The sequence below is a fragment of the Acanthopagrus latus genome, chromosome 13, assembly GCF_904848185.1.
Source record: "Acanthopagrus latus isolate v.2019 chromosome 13, fAcaLat1.1, whole genome shotgun sequence".
In the NCBI taxonomy this organism is placed as follows: domain Eukaryota; kingdom Metazoa; phylum Chordata; class Actinopteri; order Spariformes; family Sparidae; genus Acanthopagrus; species Acanthopagrus latus.
In genome coordinates, this window is record NC_051051.1 from 11,085,726 (window position 1) to 11,102,399 (window position 16,674).

A 16,674-nucleotide genomic window follows, 5' to 3' on the forward strand; every position below is an offset into this window, starting at 1 on the left:
CCATCATCCTATGAAAATAAAGTTGAACTCGCTGTGATAACAGCAAAGACCAGGGACAATAATAAATTTGATGTTAAATATTGTTCGGAATTATGCCGTCGGCCTGTTAAGGAGGGCGACTCAGAATATTATAAGACAAACACTGATAGTAGCATATTTACAGCTTTTTGACAGAAAAGAAGGAGATTTCGGCCGTAATGCAGTATAGCTCTGCGGTACAGGAAGACCATTACAGATTATTTACTGTATGTTGACCCAGTTGATTTTAGGAAAACAGCCTACTTGAAGCTGCACTTCCTCTTTCTTGTTGCTCCCCTGGGACCTGATTTTATACTTTGTTAATTTTAAGTACAAGCACATGACACATAATACTGCCATGACTGATGGTTCAATCCCCAAGTGACCAATGTCACAATACAGGGGAAAACAGAGACATTATGTTTGTTTGTCTTTCATGGATTGTTGCCACAGTTTTTTTTTGAAAAAGACTCCCCCTGCAGAGCTGAATGAGCCTGACTCCACAGTGTCTGGTCTTCCTGTCACGGTCGATCTGCACTACTGGTTAAAGTGTCAATGGACCATTTTCCAACCATTGGCGGAAACGTATACACACTCATCCGTCGGGTGGCCTCCTGAAGCCAGAAGGGGATTTGGATTGATTGCTGTCCTTGTCCACCGCTTCCAACACCCACCCACATACCCCTCCCCATGTTCACACCTCCCACATCCACACCATCTCTGCCTCCTCCTCCTCCTCCTGATCCTCCTCCCCACCTCCCTCCCATCTCGCTCTGCCTCAGCGATGCAGGTGGAGGCTTGACCTAAAATCTTGGGTGATGAATGACTCCATCTTGCTGATGCTAGCAGTCCAAAGTGTGTGTGTGCGTGTGTGTGAATACACGTGTGTGTGTGCGTCTGAACCTCTGCCCAGACTGCTTTGCTGCTTCCTCTCTCAGCTTATTGAAATGAAACAGCTTGACTACAACTTAGCTACTTTAAATTACAGTAATAAGCCTGACGAACTGAAGATAACGCTACATATTGAACTGCTTGTAGCAATTAATAGTTAATCATTATAATGAGGCCCTTTTAAATGCTGATAAAATGCTTACATCATCATTATATCATCATGTGTCGTCATAAACAAGTCTTGTCACATTTATAAGCCCTTTAAAGAAACTTTCATTACAGTTTATAGACTGCCCAAGAACATTAAAAAAAGTGTCTTATAATAACTTATAATATGGCTACAAAGACATTCATCGAGTTTAACTAAGCTACCTGTTATGTAGTTATTAAGCTTTTACCAAGCCTTTGTGTTAGCTTATTAAGATTTATACACACCTTATTATGAATTCCGTTAAGTTGAATAACATGTTTATTTGTACGGCGCCAAATCACATCAAAGATAAGACAAGGAAAGAAAGCCCACATTTCTTGCTGGACACCACCTCGACAGCCAGCGGTTGAAAGATGACATGCAGCTAAACATCAGAGTTGGCGGGGGCCCAGAGAAAACCAGGGAGTCCCAACATTGTCGGAGCAAACGTACACCAACATACTACGTACTCAACATTAATTTTAGTGACTTCCAAGAGAGCTATACGGGACTCAGTGCCGCCAACATGTTTTACGATCTCACTGTGTTTATGAATAACCTTAGCCGGCAGTTTCAAATGTTATTTCACGTCACCAGCTCTGGCCCTAGGAATGCATTTCAATACGGTTGCCTGTGTCTCTAATGTCACTGTTATCAAAATAGAACTGCCAATAACCAGAGTCGGTTTCTCAGTGAGTGTGGAGAAAATGTACTAGACAATGTGAACAGGTTGGTGGTGAACTGTGGGCTTTGTCCGCAGACTACACCTCTCTCAGACAGTCACCTCCTTGGTTTCCCAGGCCACCGGGGATGGTGGGAGGAGCTACCCTACATTGGTCCACACTGGCTACTGAGCCTGGCTAATGACAGCAGCTAAAGATTTGGAACCAGTGGTGCTGAGCTGCATCTCCAGTTCACTAAGTATAGTGAGCAGTTTACTTTGCTGTAACAACGGTCATTAATAAATGTGAATTTAACAGTTACTTACTGTTCACAAACAATACCACTGATGTTTATGACACTTTGTTAATGGTTAATGATGGTAAATATTTTTTGTTAACAGTGAAATAACTAACTAAAGTTTAAGTAATTAACCATTTATGAATGATGGTTATTATAAAGTAGCCAACTATGCAATTATTAACCGTTTTTACTGACCTATTAAGAGTTAATTATTCTTATAATTGCTAATAAGCATCTTATAAGGACTTCTAAGACCTATTTAAATGATCGTTCCATGTTTTTACCATTGTCTTAAGGGGTTCTGCAAGGTTCATTACTGGGTCCCGTCTTATTTAAAATGTGTATTCCCAATATAACATCGTCTATAACAAATAGTAACGCCCACCTTCATGCTGATGATACAGTCCTCTGCTGCTGTGCTAAAACTGCACATAAAGCCATGACAATTCTCCAGCAACCTTTTGACAAACTGCAAGATTCTTTTTTTTTTTTAACCAGAAGTTAGTCCTCAATAAAAAATGAAACCAAATTCATGATATTCTCAAGAGCCAGAGATTTGCAGACATTGCTGCGCATGTTACCACTCTGACAGAACACAGTATTGAAAGGGTTTCTGAATACCAATATTTGGGTATCTGGGTGATATTAGCACACTTGTTAGCAAGCTAAGACAAAAATGTGGCTATTTATATAGAAACAGAACTACTTTCCCCTTGTTCTGTGGGAAATGGATCACTGAAGCTATCATTTTTATCTTGCCTGGATTATAGTGATATTATCCATAGACGTGTCCTCTGTCTCCACTCTTACTCCACTAGACTCCATTTATCACTCCGCCCACAGATTCATTACTGGTGACTGTTATTGTATTCTGTACGAAAAAAAAAAGTTGGATGACAGCCTTTGGTTTCGGTTTCTTCTTAAAGCACTGAGGGGCAACATGCTACCATTTATCAGCTCTTTATTAAACTGGCTACAGAGTCACTATTCAACAAGCTCTAGTGATGTATATCGCTCCAAGTTCCGCAGGTAAACACTACATTTTGGAAAAACGCTTTCTGTTTGTTCTGTTGAATGAAGGTTGACTCAATGAATGAATTATAAGGGCTTTATTACCTATTAACTAACATTCTTTACAAGGACCTGGATGTAAATCCTTGCCATTTTTAATTGAGCTTTTTATACCACATAATTTAACTTAGTAATCATAGTGTTATGTTGCACAGTTCTGTGCACATCCTTGATTATTACATCCATAAATATTCAAATCACACACAAACAGACAGTTATTAGAAGCCACACATCTCAAATGTACAATTGTAATTTTTTTTTATGGGATGTGGGATGGATGAAAAGCAGAATTCCTATAGGAGACGTTTATCATTTTGTAAAGATTTAAGCGGCGTCCTTCTAAATCACATCATAATATTAATCTCAGAGGAAGGGGAGATGGGGGGGGGGGGGTATAATAGAAACGATATCGCTAATGACTCATTTCCATGCATAATATTCCATGCTGGGCTCAACTCCTCTTTGGATGGCGCATGGTGCGCTCCTTTGTCTCAAAGACTACTTCCACTGAACGGAGCTGGGGGGCACCAAAGTCTGCTCACCAATCTCCTCTCTCCACAGCCTCCCCTCTTCTCTGTTCCCCCCTCCCTCCCCTCTCCCCTTTTTGTGCAGCTACTATACCCGAATAAATTAGCAACCCAAGTCGGTTAGGGGAGGAGGAGGAGAGCGGGGGGGGCCGGGCCTTGTGGCGGAGGAGTCGGCTTTCACTCGGTGAGGTGCGCGGTGCCTTGAAGCGGCTCTGTCTCAGCGCGCACACACACAGGCACACACACATACTGAAGCACACTCACACACACACACACACACACCGTGTGTGAGTGACTGGATGCTGAGCGAGAGAAAGAGAGGAGAGAATCGTTTCAGATCAGGCGAGAGGGGACCGGGGAGAGCACCGCAGCGCCACAGACAGCTCCTTTTTCTTCCTCCGTGGAGCTTTTTTTTTTCTCCCCCCTCTTTCTCGCCAGCTGATCCAAACGCGCTCACCTGACACGGGAACGGAGGCGCAAAAAAGAGAGAAAAAATACAAACAAACCAGAAAAAAAAAGAAGAAGAAGAAGATAAAAACCCACAGAGCCTTCACTGGAGGAGTAACGCTGTACGGGATCAGAATATTTGTGGGATTTGGCGCAAGTGTCATTTTTTTGTGTGTGTGGATATTATGTAAAAAAGAACAAGAAGGGAGAAGAAGAAGAGGAAGAAGAAGAAGAAAAGCCCATTCCAGCTGGCCGGCACGGCTCCATTCAAGAATTTTTTTTGTCCCGGTGGATTGTCTGTCGTTTTGGGGGGTGATCGGAAACCCGTTTGCATACTAATCGCGTTTTTTTTTTTTGGAGAGGATATCCAGAGCGCACATCCAGAGCTGCAGAGCGGGTCAGATGAATGTAAGTGACAGGTCCTTTATCCTCATCCTATATGTGATCTGTGATGCATCTGATCAGTGCGGGGTGATAAAGGTGGAGAAGCGAGCCGTGGAAGCTTCTGGTTCTCCATGTAGATGGGTGCACCCTGCATCTGCACCTTGCACGCATGAGCTGGCAGCCGGTCGGGCTGCTGGAGAGACCATAGTATAAAAGGGACTATAATAGTGAGGCAGGATCAATTTATCATCTTGATGCAGCGTGGCCTCATATTGATTATTGAGCACTATTCACAGCCATTCCAGCTAAGCAGCCAGATTGGAAAAAGAGAAAAGCGAAAAGCCTTTTTTAGGCTGAACATGAAACGGAGTTTGGTCTAGTAGGCCATTATAAAGCCTTATTATGTCTTATGGAACTATTTAATAAGAGTGAGTCAGTGGTTTTCCTCTCCAGGGTTGCCAGTTAAGAGCGAATACACTTTATTTTGGAGGGAGAACCGAACCACTTAATGGGAAACACCATGAAGTGCACAGAGTGAGCCAGCATACTTTTGGACTATCTCCTGGGGAGACCGACTGATGTGGCAGGGATTTAGGAAGACGGCGAGGGCGTCACTCGTGGAGAGAGACTGAAGTATGGTTGTGTGCCTTTGAGCAAGGCACCCCCCTCGCTTGTTATTTTTGTGTGAAGAGAGAACCAAAAGACCGCAGAGGGACTGTCTCTGTAGACAATAAAGACCAAATTACACACCGAAATAAGAAGTCCAAGAGGCTTTTTAGGTAGTTTTGTTATCCACCGAATAGATTCTGACACAATTGCAGTCTTTTTTTCTTCAACATGAAGTGTATTTACAGCAGCCAGTTCTGCCTGTATATGTTTACATGGCCAAAGGGAACTCAGCGGCATATTTAAGCACCCAACCACAATAGTTATTCCAGTCATATCTGATGTCCACCGGCAGCCACATCAACTCCTGTTTTTTTTCTGCTTTAAGCAGGGATACGGATCTTTGCATTATTACACTATCCACTTACACGGTCCTTGTGTGCTGTACACTGGCCTCAGCCTCTGGTCTGCACACAACCGGTAAGAGTTTTTTTTTTTTTTTCTCTCTCGCAAAGAGATGAGGCGTGCAGCGAGACATTTTCTAACCGGAGCCATATGGATATCTGTCGGTGCAGCTGCGACCGAGCAGAGCCTGTGTTTGCGCAAACAACATATGATTACTCACATCAGCTGCTTTACAGGAGCGGGGCTGAGAGAAACCCTGGAAGCTTTCACAATCATCATGGCAATTAAGACATTTTTTTTCTTGTTTGATTTTTGGGAGCATAGTGTAGATTTTTGGCAGCGTGTGGCAGCTGGCACTTCCGCCTTGACCCCCTGACCTCCCTGTGAAAGTTGTTATTCATTCCATCCATCCTCATCCTCATTTAATTAACCAGAAGAGCTGTGATAATTAATGTCACTCCCATTACTACCTGTAATGGGACAAGCCATGTCAAGGCAGAGAAGGAAGGGGCAGGGGGGCAGTGAGTAAACAACCGCGCTGTTTACCTTGAACTTCATGTGGATCAGTGCAGCTGAATGGCCGAACACGATACAGGATCAGGGGATTGATTCTCATGCCAAAATACATGCACTTCTGAGACAACAGCATCTGCCAAAAGTACCCTCCACCCTCCAACCCCCCCCCCCCACAACCCTGTCATTGTTCATCAGATTATTTGGGTGCATGCTGGCAGCGGCGCGGCATCAAACTTGGCGCGGTCCCTGCATCCTATTCCCCCGCTTGAATCTTAAAATCTTACATCTGAATCATGCAGGCTCGCTGGGAAATACTGTTACATCCCTGGTTTAAGCTTTCATCATTTTGAAATATAAATACAGCCATCCACTGTCTGTAAGGACCTTTTGTTGTTTGTTCTAATGGTATTACTTTAGGGAATGTCCAAGTTATTCTTCAGCAAATCTCAGACAATCTCGAGAGTTTACTTGAAACTCAGAAGATATACAGAGTAATCAAATTGCGCATTCGCCACCCACATTGACGCCGAGATCCAGCTTGTACTGTATACACCGGTGTCCTGTTTGGGGCTCCCACAAAAAGCCCACATAAGAAGAAACATTTGTCTTTTTCAGTCGAGTTTCATTACGCGCGCGATTTTCCTGTAACCCCTTCACAAATTCACATGTTTGAATTGTTAATTAAGAATACAAAGGCACCGAAGCATTGCAGAGGGGACTGCAGAGGGTGAAGGCTTTGGTGTAATATTCTGCTTCAGCTTATCAACTCGAATCTCAGAGTGCTGCCAGCAAGAGAAATTGAGTGTGTGTGTGTGTGTGCGTGTGTTGGGGGGGCAGAAAGCATCTTCCCACCCAAATGTTACAGCTCAAACAAGAATCTGTCTAATTGTATCCTAGAACTGTTTTTTCCTGGGTTTTTTTTGTGCATGGGAAATCAGCGCCTGAGTACAAATATCGGAAAGTGACTCACAGACTCCTTCACCCTCTGCCCCCCCCCCCCACACACACACACACACACAATTGTACCCACATGGTAGGTAGGGCATTATATTAAGGTCCTTTTAATAAACATTAGTTAATAGGTGGTAATATGGCCCCTATAAAAGATGCTTATTGGAAGCTAAAAGCAAAAGCATAGTTAATAAGGTTAATGAGCGTGTAATGAATTATTTACTAACCCTAACAAGCCATTTGTCTCACTTTAGATCGGCAGCTACATGCCATCGGTGAACGTTTACCAAGCTGTTTTTGTTGCTTTATTAGGATGAATTCATTCATTGTTATGCATTGATTAGTGGTTAACTATGCATTTACTCAAAGTTAAGTATGCTTTATGCATTTATTTGACATAAAGTGAGAACAATGCTTTATGAAAGGTGCGATATGTTAGAAAATTTGTTTAAAACACTCATGAATGTTAGTCAAAGACGTCTGTGTTGGAAAACATATCTAATGAGCGAGGGTTAGCGTGCTAACCAGCTAGCCCCATGCTCGAAAACCTCTTTCTCCCAGCGCGCCCAAAGCCCCTGTGCAAATTAACACATAATATGTCTGGTGTCTTATAATGACTTATTAAGTGATGCTAATGACAAGGACCTTGAAGGGGACCTATGTAGGGAATAATACAAACTGAAAAATATTTATCTTTTCCATAACTGAATAATCAAGCCGTTCCCAGGGGAAAATAATGTCCCCAGAACACTGTTTGAAGCTAGAAAGGTGGCAGGGTCCGCCAAATGTAAACAAAGCAAGACAGTCTGAAATTGTGTTGTCCTTTAAGGTCAAGTTCGTTTATTCAGTTTATTCAGTCATGAAAACAAAGGGGGTTTGTTTATTTGGTTTGTTTAGGCCTAAAAAAATATTTCCCTTCTGATTAAAATGTCTCCTCTGAAACTGCGTTCTGCACCTTTAAAACCAAGTGAGACCGTCGCTCCGTCACATCCTAACTCAGACCCTCACCCCTACCTAAAGCTAAATTAACACCTTAAAAAACGAGGAGAGCCATAAAGAAACTTTGGCCCTCACAAGTATGGAAATACAACACATGCACACACACACACTCACTCCATAGTGTTGAATGGGAAGCTGATGAGAACCACCACAAAGGAATTAAAGTAACATAAATAAGATTGTTTTCCTCTTCCTGGCACCACAAGTAGCAAGTGGAAATATTTACCCTCCATCTCTCGCTCACCGCACTACGCTGCTGATGCCTGGGGTTAGTGTTGGTGTTTTTATTTACCTCTCAGACCACCGTCTCAGACATAGCATAAACCAAAGGCTCAATATCGAGGGGATTTTGTGTGATTTGGGTTTATAAGGCAGCATGTGAACTGTAACCGGTGTTAAGCTTGCAGAGGGAGTTTCCTGGAAAGCCACTGTTTGCATCATCCATCCACAGGAAGGCCGGGCTGCAGTTATTAATAGCTTTAGTTGTAGAGTCAGAAAAATATGATTCCCATTGATAAGGAATCCTCTCTGCCGATTGTTCCACATTTCATTAACTTCACCCCTCGGGGGGCCTCTTGGTTGCCATGGCAGCTGTAATCACCAAGTCTGCCATCTTGCTTGTGATTATGATCGTGAAATTTAATTACAGCATTGTAAAATTTGGACTGTGGTGTGCGTGCTAGAGAAAGTGATGCCTGAAATCTCAGAGCTTTAACTATGGAATTTCAAGATGTTGTTTCTAGAAACCCTTCCCCTTTCCCATTTTGCTTTCCAAATTTATTGTATCCTTCATGCTTGCCTCTTCAACTCTTGGAGATAATGTTTGAATTATGAGGTTAGGGTTAGGGTCGCAATTTGCGGCTGTAGTAGTAATATTTTCACATAAATACATTCTGGCAGAATGAATCAAACCCTGATACATAATCATCCGAAGTAATACCTCATCTTTTAGCTTGGACAGAAACCTATTTTCTGACAGTACACTGTACACCCCCCGCCCCCAGGGGAAATACATGTCTTACCTTCCTACTTACGGTATGAAGACCCATCTATAATCTGCTGCTCTGGAGAAGATATTACTGTACGCCCGACTCAACCAATCAAAAGGAAATGACTGGACTCTGCTGTCAGGCGCAGAGTGATTGACTAGCTGGAGGTCTGAGACACTGCAATTCAATTTTTGTTTGTTCTGAAGCCCAGTTCTGAAGTAACCGCCTTCATCGTTACTCATAGTCTTTGTCTAGTAGGGATCCTGTTAGTGTAATGATCAGGTCAGCTGAATTGGAAAGACTACAGACACTGGCCATACTACAAAAAAAAAAGACATCCATACAGTACAGGACAGAAAGGGGCTGTTTCAAATGTCTTGACTTGCTATGGTGTAATCTTTGAATTCGACATCAGCCATTGATCCAAACTAGCCGGCATAGCCAGACTTTAGGATCCGGGATAATGACTGCTGGAAATGGGCTGTTATATTCCTGGAGAAAGCTGCAGATGGAAGTCCTCTAAACCCTGGTGTTGTCTCGAGTTTCCCCATCCTGTGATTCTCCACTGTGGGTTGGACCTGTGACACTGGCTCCTGAGTGCCAAAGCGCGGCTAAATCGCTCGTTGGACGTCTGGGTTTCTCGTTGTTGCAGTAGATGGATGGAATATGTGAGATTGTTTCTGTGCATGAATGGATGTACGCAAGCAAGTGTTTGGCCCTTAGGATACACTAGTTGTTTGTGGAGACATGCCATCGGGGGGGAACGCAAGCCCTGTTTCCATCATTGATTAAGCCATCAGATCTGTGTGGTTCCATAGTGAGGTGGTTCTCATAACTGCTTTACACGCAGAGGGTCCTGGGGATCAATCCCCAGTGGAACCGCTGTCTTAGTGTGCATGCAGCCTGTTACAGTGATGCTGCTCACTTTATCTATTTTTGCCCCAACTTTTCGCTTTTTTTCCCCTCGTACTTGTTTTAACTTTATTAGTGATTTCCTTAAGCTGCACCCTTTCTAAACATGTTAGTAGGGAGGGTTCTGTTGGCCTGTTTTGTTAAGCCAAAGATCCAAAAGTCAAAGGTATTCGGTGTAAAATTAAGCCAGACTCAGACTAAAGGACTGTGGGGTTGGGTTTAACCCCAATTTGCCCCTCCCAACAATTGGAGGAGAAATCCGGTCTGGTCTGGGGGAATTTGAGGGGTTTTCCGATCTGGCCTTAACTGGTCCTTAACTACACCTAGACTCATCTGGGGATAACTTCACACACACGTTGGATCTTTAGGATTTAAAATGTGGATGAATGTATCAGTACTTTGCATGCAGGACCGCTACAACCAATGAGAAGGACACCATAAAGCAGATGACCGTGTTGCCAAACAAACACTCTAGCACTTGACGCTAACACTGGCTAGCATATTACCTTTGACAGATGCTAAACCAGTGTCTCCCACACATATATTTTACTTGTTAGCGGCTGCCCACATATACTTGGCGACCCATTTTTAGCATTTTAAACTGTAGTGTGTGATGTACCGTCATTATCAAGTCTATAAGTGTGTGTGTGTTTGAGATTAGAGAGGAGACGATCTGTGAGGGTACTCTTTATGTGTGTGAAGCAGACTGATTTCAAAAGCAGTCATAAAAACTCATGTAGTCAGAACAAGTCTTCATATCTGCAAAGCAACAACCAGCAGGTGTTTGACTTTTTTAGCTCAACAAATGTCTCAGTTGTTTTTGGCTGCATCTCTGTCTGTTCACTAATTGGTTAATTGATTAGCTGTTTCAGCACTGTATCCTGGGCCGTTCTTCAGCAGAGACATTTCTTCTCTGATCTCTTCATCGATTCCTCCCCGCTGAAGGGGCGGGCCGGCGCGGGCACACGTGCACACACTCTGCACACATGTTTCTGAACGAAGCGACGTATTAACTTCATTAGTCACGTAAAGAGATGAATGTGGAAATGGGCTCTGAGTGAAGATGAATGAGATGCGGTAACTTCTGCCCATCTGGGAGCTTGATGGATGAGAAGTGTCTGAGCTCTGAGGCTAGCAAGCCCCGGCAGAGAGAGATATAGAGAGAGGAAGCGAGGGAGCCCGTCTGCGTTGCATCTCATGTGTTTTTAATGAAGTAAGCGAGATGATCTGAGCTCCTGGTAACTTCAAACACCCTGCACTGAGCGGAGAGCCGCATGTAGGGCACGGCAGCTCAGGTAGTGCAACGTGTTATGCAAGTCAAGGGATCCGGAGACTGGATGTGTGTGGGTGGTGAGAAGGGGAAAAAGGAGGGAAGAGAAATAAAAATTGGTGAGAAATCAAACTTTTTTGTTTCTCGATAACTTAGTGATGGAAAGCGTCGACCTTTAGCGAGGTCAGAAATGTTTTTTTTTGTTTTTTTTCTGAGACGTTTGATATTGCTGTCAGAGGATCAAAGCGCTATTGATCAGTTCGGACGTTAATCTTTGATTCTGAGCTCCAAACACATCCATCACATCATGTCTTTTTTTTTTTTTTTTTTTAAATCGCGATTCCATTCACTCGTTATTAACTGATGAGCACTGATGTCTGTTTTACTCTGCAGAGCAAATTAAAACAAAAGACAGACAGAGTTAATTCCCAGGCTTACCACAAGAAACATAATGGAGTAACACGATCCAAAGGCATTCTCTTGGAGAACAGCTGTCGGCGCGCCACTAACCCGAGAGTTGATGGAGAATTTAATAACTAATAAGCCAAGACACTGTCCCATATTCTGAGCGAGAGATGAGTAATTACAGATTTTAACAGTTTCCCAGATCTGTCAGCCAAAGATGAACCTAATTCCCACTCTTTCCTAGTGAAGTTAAGCCTGTGGAGTTTCTCATAGGAAGATACTGACCTCTTTTCAACCTAAAAAAAAAAAAAAAAAGTCAACGATGGCTGGCAAACTTTTCAGCGAATTGTTTAATCACTTTGATTAATATTTATGTGTTTTCTGGAGAAATAACATGACCCAATACAACCTTGTTCCTGGTTGGCTGTCAGGTCACGTCACTGATTATTTCATTGAGTGGAATGCAGAGGGGAGATTAAAGTGTGTGTTCGCCCGTGTGTGTTTAAGTTAGAGGATGGATCTTTGGTTTCTTCTTCTCCTGAGCCTGTTTTGGCGATCAGCTGAATGTTTTGTCTTTGAACCTTTCCCCCTATAACTAATTTCTGTTATTCCTCTAATACTGTACTGTGTGTGTGTTAATGTAATTATCACATTGTGCGGTCAAAAGTCTGTTCATATTGCCACATGTTGGGACTCAGCTCCCATATGGGAACAAAACAGAAGTCCCGACAAAGTTCAACGTTCATTTCGGAGTTTTAGACGTAAAATTATGAGTTTGGGGGGTTAAGATGAGGTTAGAGGTTGAGGTTAGGCATTTAAGGTTAGGGAAACCCTACAGGGAATTATTGTAAGTCAATACACTCTCCTTAAGAGTGTGTGCATGTGCGTGTGTGTGTATGTGTGTACTACCACCCAATCATGCACAGAAACAAATGAGTAGTTTGACATAAACATTGCAATGGAATGTTTAACTGCGGTATAATCAAGGTGATTATTTGCATTGCATTTAAATCCCATTAACATCCAAATGTAATGATTCTCAAGTGTCGCTGCATAAAGCGCTCAACTTTACAGCGCGAAACATACTCATGCATGCACAATGTCTGATACTGGGCTACAACTAATGACTGTTTTCATTAATAGTTAATGTATTATTACGGTAATTAGTACGTTAGTTAACAGTAATTTACAAATCGATCACCAGAATACATCTTTGCTGTATACGTTTCATTGTGCTTATGCTTTGGTTAGGCCTGCGCACAAAAAAACACCTGGCTAGAGGTAGAAAACATCATGGTTGGGCTTAAAATACCTGTTTTCCTCTACACAATCATGGACGGAGATGGTCTGACTTCCTGAGATAAGTAGCCGGTTTTGCTCACCACAAAAACAGCTGGAAACACTCTCAGGTGTCCTAAAAAAAGAAAAAAAACACCCGCTTTCGTCCCCACAAATATCCACCGGTGTGACCTGAACCGCATTCTGCCCTTTTGCGAGCCTTGTGGCCGTAATTACTCCGCCAAAAACCGGCAAATCCAGCTCAGAAAAGCACGTGTTTTACATTTCTGCTCGAAATGTAACTAATCGATTGATTGAGTAGTCGTTGCAGCTCTAGACAAATAACCTAGATATCTATCTAGTACATGACCATAATCGCCTGTGTGTGATGGTGGTGCACGTGCACAACAACCTGCAGTGAAGTGAAACCACCAGGTGCTTGTTTGTGCATTTTAATGCCTTCCACATTCAACCCCGATAAGAATATTTCCTGTCTTTTAATCACTTCCAGTCACTGTCCTGTGTATTGATATTGGGGATTCCTCCCAGACTGAATTCAAAATGCAAATCACGAATAAATAACAGTTGGTTCGGGCCCCTATCAGTGCATTTATTTCAGTTTTGCCATTGAGGTGAGGTAACGATGTTTGACAGAAAGTCCTGGACTTGCAACTCGCCCTTTAGGGATATTAAACATGCTCTGATGGGGAGGGGTGATGAGTGATGGTAGATGGCAGCTGCTGTTTCACCTTTTTTGTTTTGTTTTGTTTTTTTACTTCTTGTCCCTGTATTCTTTGAATTGCTCCACACTTTCTCTGCAAACAAACACACGTAGAAACAAACGAAAAAAAATCAAAAAAACAAAAAAAAACACAAAATCACTGCACAATCACTTGGCAGCGTGGCCTTGAAGGTTAGTGAATCACCTCCAGCTGTGTTTTCACTTGTTCCGCGGCTTCACCGACGGCCCAGAGGGTACGTTATTTATGTGTTTGCGTGAGTCTGCATACGTGTATGTGTGTGTGTGTGTGTGTGTGTGTGTGTTTCAACACTCGCTCGCAACCGCGTTGAACCCCATCACGGTTCTGTCTCCATCGCTGTGGCAGAAACTTTTCTTCTGCATCTCTGGTTCTTCTTCTTCTTCTGACTGCAACGCTCTCTTTTCTTCTCCTGGCCTGTCGGGCGGCAAAATCTAGGACGTTTTGTCACAGGGGACGTGGTGGAGTTTGTAAGTGTGTGTGACTGTATTCCAGCTTGACGACGTCTGTGGTAAATAAACAAATCTGAGTCATCGCACCAGCTTTGAATCGTTATGCTGCTGCTGCAGTTTCGGAGTCTTCCCCTGTTGTTTTTCCCCCAGCCTGTAGCTCCCCGTGGAGCTGTGTAACAATGTCAGTCCAGAAATGCAAAAACGTAAGTGTAACATGCCTTTAAGTTCTGTTGCAGACGCATAGAGAATTTTATCACTTAAACCAGTAGTTACGTGCGAAAGTGATGGAATAAATGAGTCAAACACAGCCCATAGCTCAGTACTCAGATGATTGAAAATGCACAACCTGTTGGTGGTAATCCAATCGGATGCAGCATACCAGAAGATTATTTTATTGAGTAATATTTCAAATAGCGCTGACCCCAAAATGAGGCCACATACTGTAAGACCAGGGCTGGTGTTTTATGGTTGAGAATAAAACAAAATTTAAACAACAAGTCACCACTTTAACCTCATTTTCATCGCATCGTTGCACATCCAAATGAGAGGATGGAGCCAAACCATGAAAAAAATATTTCACTCTCCAAATACCTTTGGATTTGGACTTGGGGAAAAAAAAAATCATTCAGACTTCCTTAATCAAAAAAGAAGTCTTGTGCCATCTAGTCTGCCCTTCAGACAAGAGCAAAAAAACAAGCAACATGTTAAACACAGTGAGCACTTGAGCCTCAAACTAAATCTCAGTTGGCCCCCTGGCACAAAGGCTCGCTCTCGCTGTGAGCCGACTAGTCCCTGCGATGACGTGGTCCCCCCCCCCGCCCGCCCGCCCAAGACCCCCATCCAACCCCCCACCCCTCTGCAGCCTCGCTGATGTCACTGACGTGGACATTTATGTAGGAAATAAGTCATAAAATAAAAAACTCCAGAGCAACATTTCATGGAGAGAGTTAAAAACAAAGGCTTTCAGAGAGCTGAGCCCAACTGGGGAAAAATAGAGCTTAGTACAAGAGCTTCACTGATTCAGATCAGAAAAGCGAAAAGTGAAATTAAAAGATGTACCCCTCTTTTCCTTTCCATAGTATCCATTCCTGGCTGGATTAACTGTCACTCTGTATCAGATCAGCCAGTGAGTGGCGGAGGGAGCTGGTCCTCGCGTCGTCATAATTAATTCAAACGTAGGTGCTACCGGTCTCCACAGATTGGGTTGGGTTTCACATGTTGTGAAAGCTTTCACAGCTACATCCCCTGAGGTGAGGTAGCGCGACTGCATGTCACAGTCGCGAACTCTCTTAGCGCATAGAAGTGGTATTAATATTGATCACGTTTGGCGCATGTATATTTTAGTGTGTGTGTGCGACTGTCCAGACAGCAGTTTAATGTCAAGAAACCAGACAATGGAATCAGAGAATTCTGACTCTGTCGATTAATTGTTGCAGCTCTGAGATCTTAAGTGTACACCTAAATGGAGGAAAAGCAAAAGAGGAACTTAGGAAAACGTATGTCTATGAGCATACAAAGGGACCTAAAAGCATGGACACGCACGACACATGCTCACAGCGCTGGTGACAGCTGGGGTTGGAAAACGGGGCGTCTATATCCAGAGATCCGGTGAAAGGCAACTCGAGGGGAGACGGGGTTAGCGTTAGGGTCATAGTTGTCGCCCCCCCAAAACACACACAACCCAAAACGACATGAAAACTGAGATGCAAAGCATTCCTCCACCCCTCTAACCCCCCACAATCCCAGACACTCAGCCCTCCCTACCTCTTCTCACAAAGCTTTTTTACTACTGCAGACTGCTGCTTTCACCACAGCCTGGCCTAACCTTTCATTCCCGGTCATTTAAAGATTTGGTGTTGCTCCAGTCACCATGTAATTGTACACTTGCTGTGAACTGTCACAAAAGGAAAAAAAAAAGATTTAGATTTTTTAATGGCACCAAAACTAGTGCATTGACACCGTGCGCATTCCTCCATAAACTTGATTTTCGCAGTTGGGGTTTTGAATATGCAAAGCCAAGGCTGTAACCAGCGTCTGTATTTATGGCAGCCATATTTCTGATGCTAACTTGTGTATTTCACTTTGACAGCTCTCCCTTTATTCCCCCAACCCCCCCACCCACCCGTCCGACTTTTGCTGTCAGTCACAGGATCTGGCCGCTGTTTGTTCTGGGTGACACAGAAGCCAGTTGCAGGGCTGAACGAGCGGCTGCCAACTATCCACAGGCGATGCCAGACCTCTCCACCGCTGAGGAGCTCGCTGAACGCAACCCCCGTGCTGTTCCATCAAAGCACTGAAAACATGGTTGAGATAGAGGCGGTGCGGAGTGGACCTTTTTCTTTTTTTTTTTCAGACTTGGAGCTCCGTGACTTTGGGTCCTGTTTAGCTTGGCCGCGGGTGGCTGTGGCGTGCCCGGCTAGATCTGCTCGATCCATTAGAGGGGACGGACTGGGGGGAAGGAGGAGGGACAGACGCTGGAGGGGATAGCGAGATAGAGTAGCCTGTTCGGATTTGGCAGTGCCGGGGGGGAAAACGGACCGTTCCTCCTCACAACTGAGATGCACCAGTGTAAACACAACTCAAATGGTCCCCTTCCTATAGAAAACACCATGGTCTTCTATTATACGTTAACAGCACTTGAG

General features: G+C 43.5%; 1 protein-coding gene across 2 annotated transcripts in view; it reads left to right on the plus strand.

Annotated features, from left to right (window-relative positions):
* Nucleotides 1-3,873: 3,873 nt before the first annotated feature.
* Nucleotides 3,874-16,674, plus strand: part of LOC119031516 (protocadherin-16-like) — an 88,469-nt gene continuing 75,668 nt past the window's right edge. Inside the window, exon 1 of one of the 2 annotated variants that reach the window (XM_037120050.1) lies at nt 3,874-4,515. The gene's annotated coding sequence lies outside the window, so the exon portion shown is untranslated. Of the gene's footprint in view, nt 4,516-13,714; nt 13,798-16,674 lie in introns of those variants that run through there. The other variant, XM_037120049.1, reaches the window with a different exon arrangement.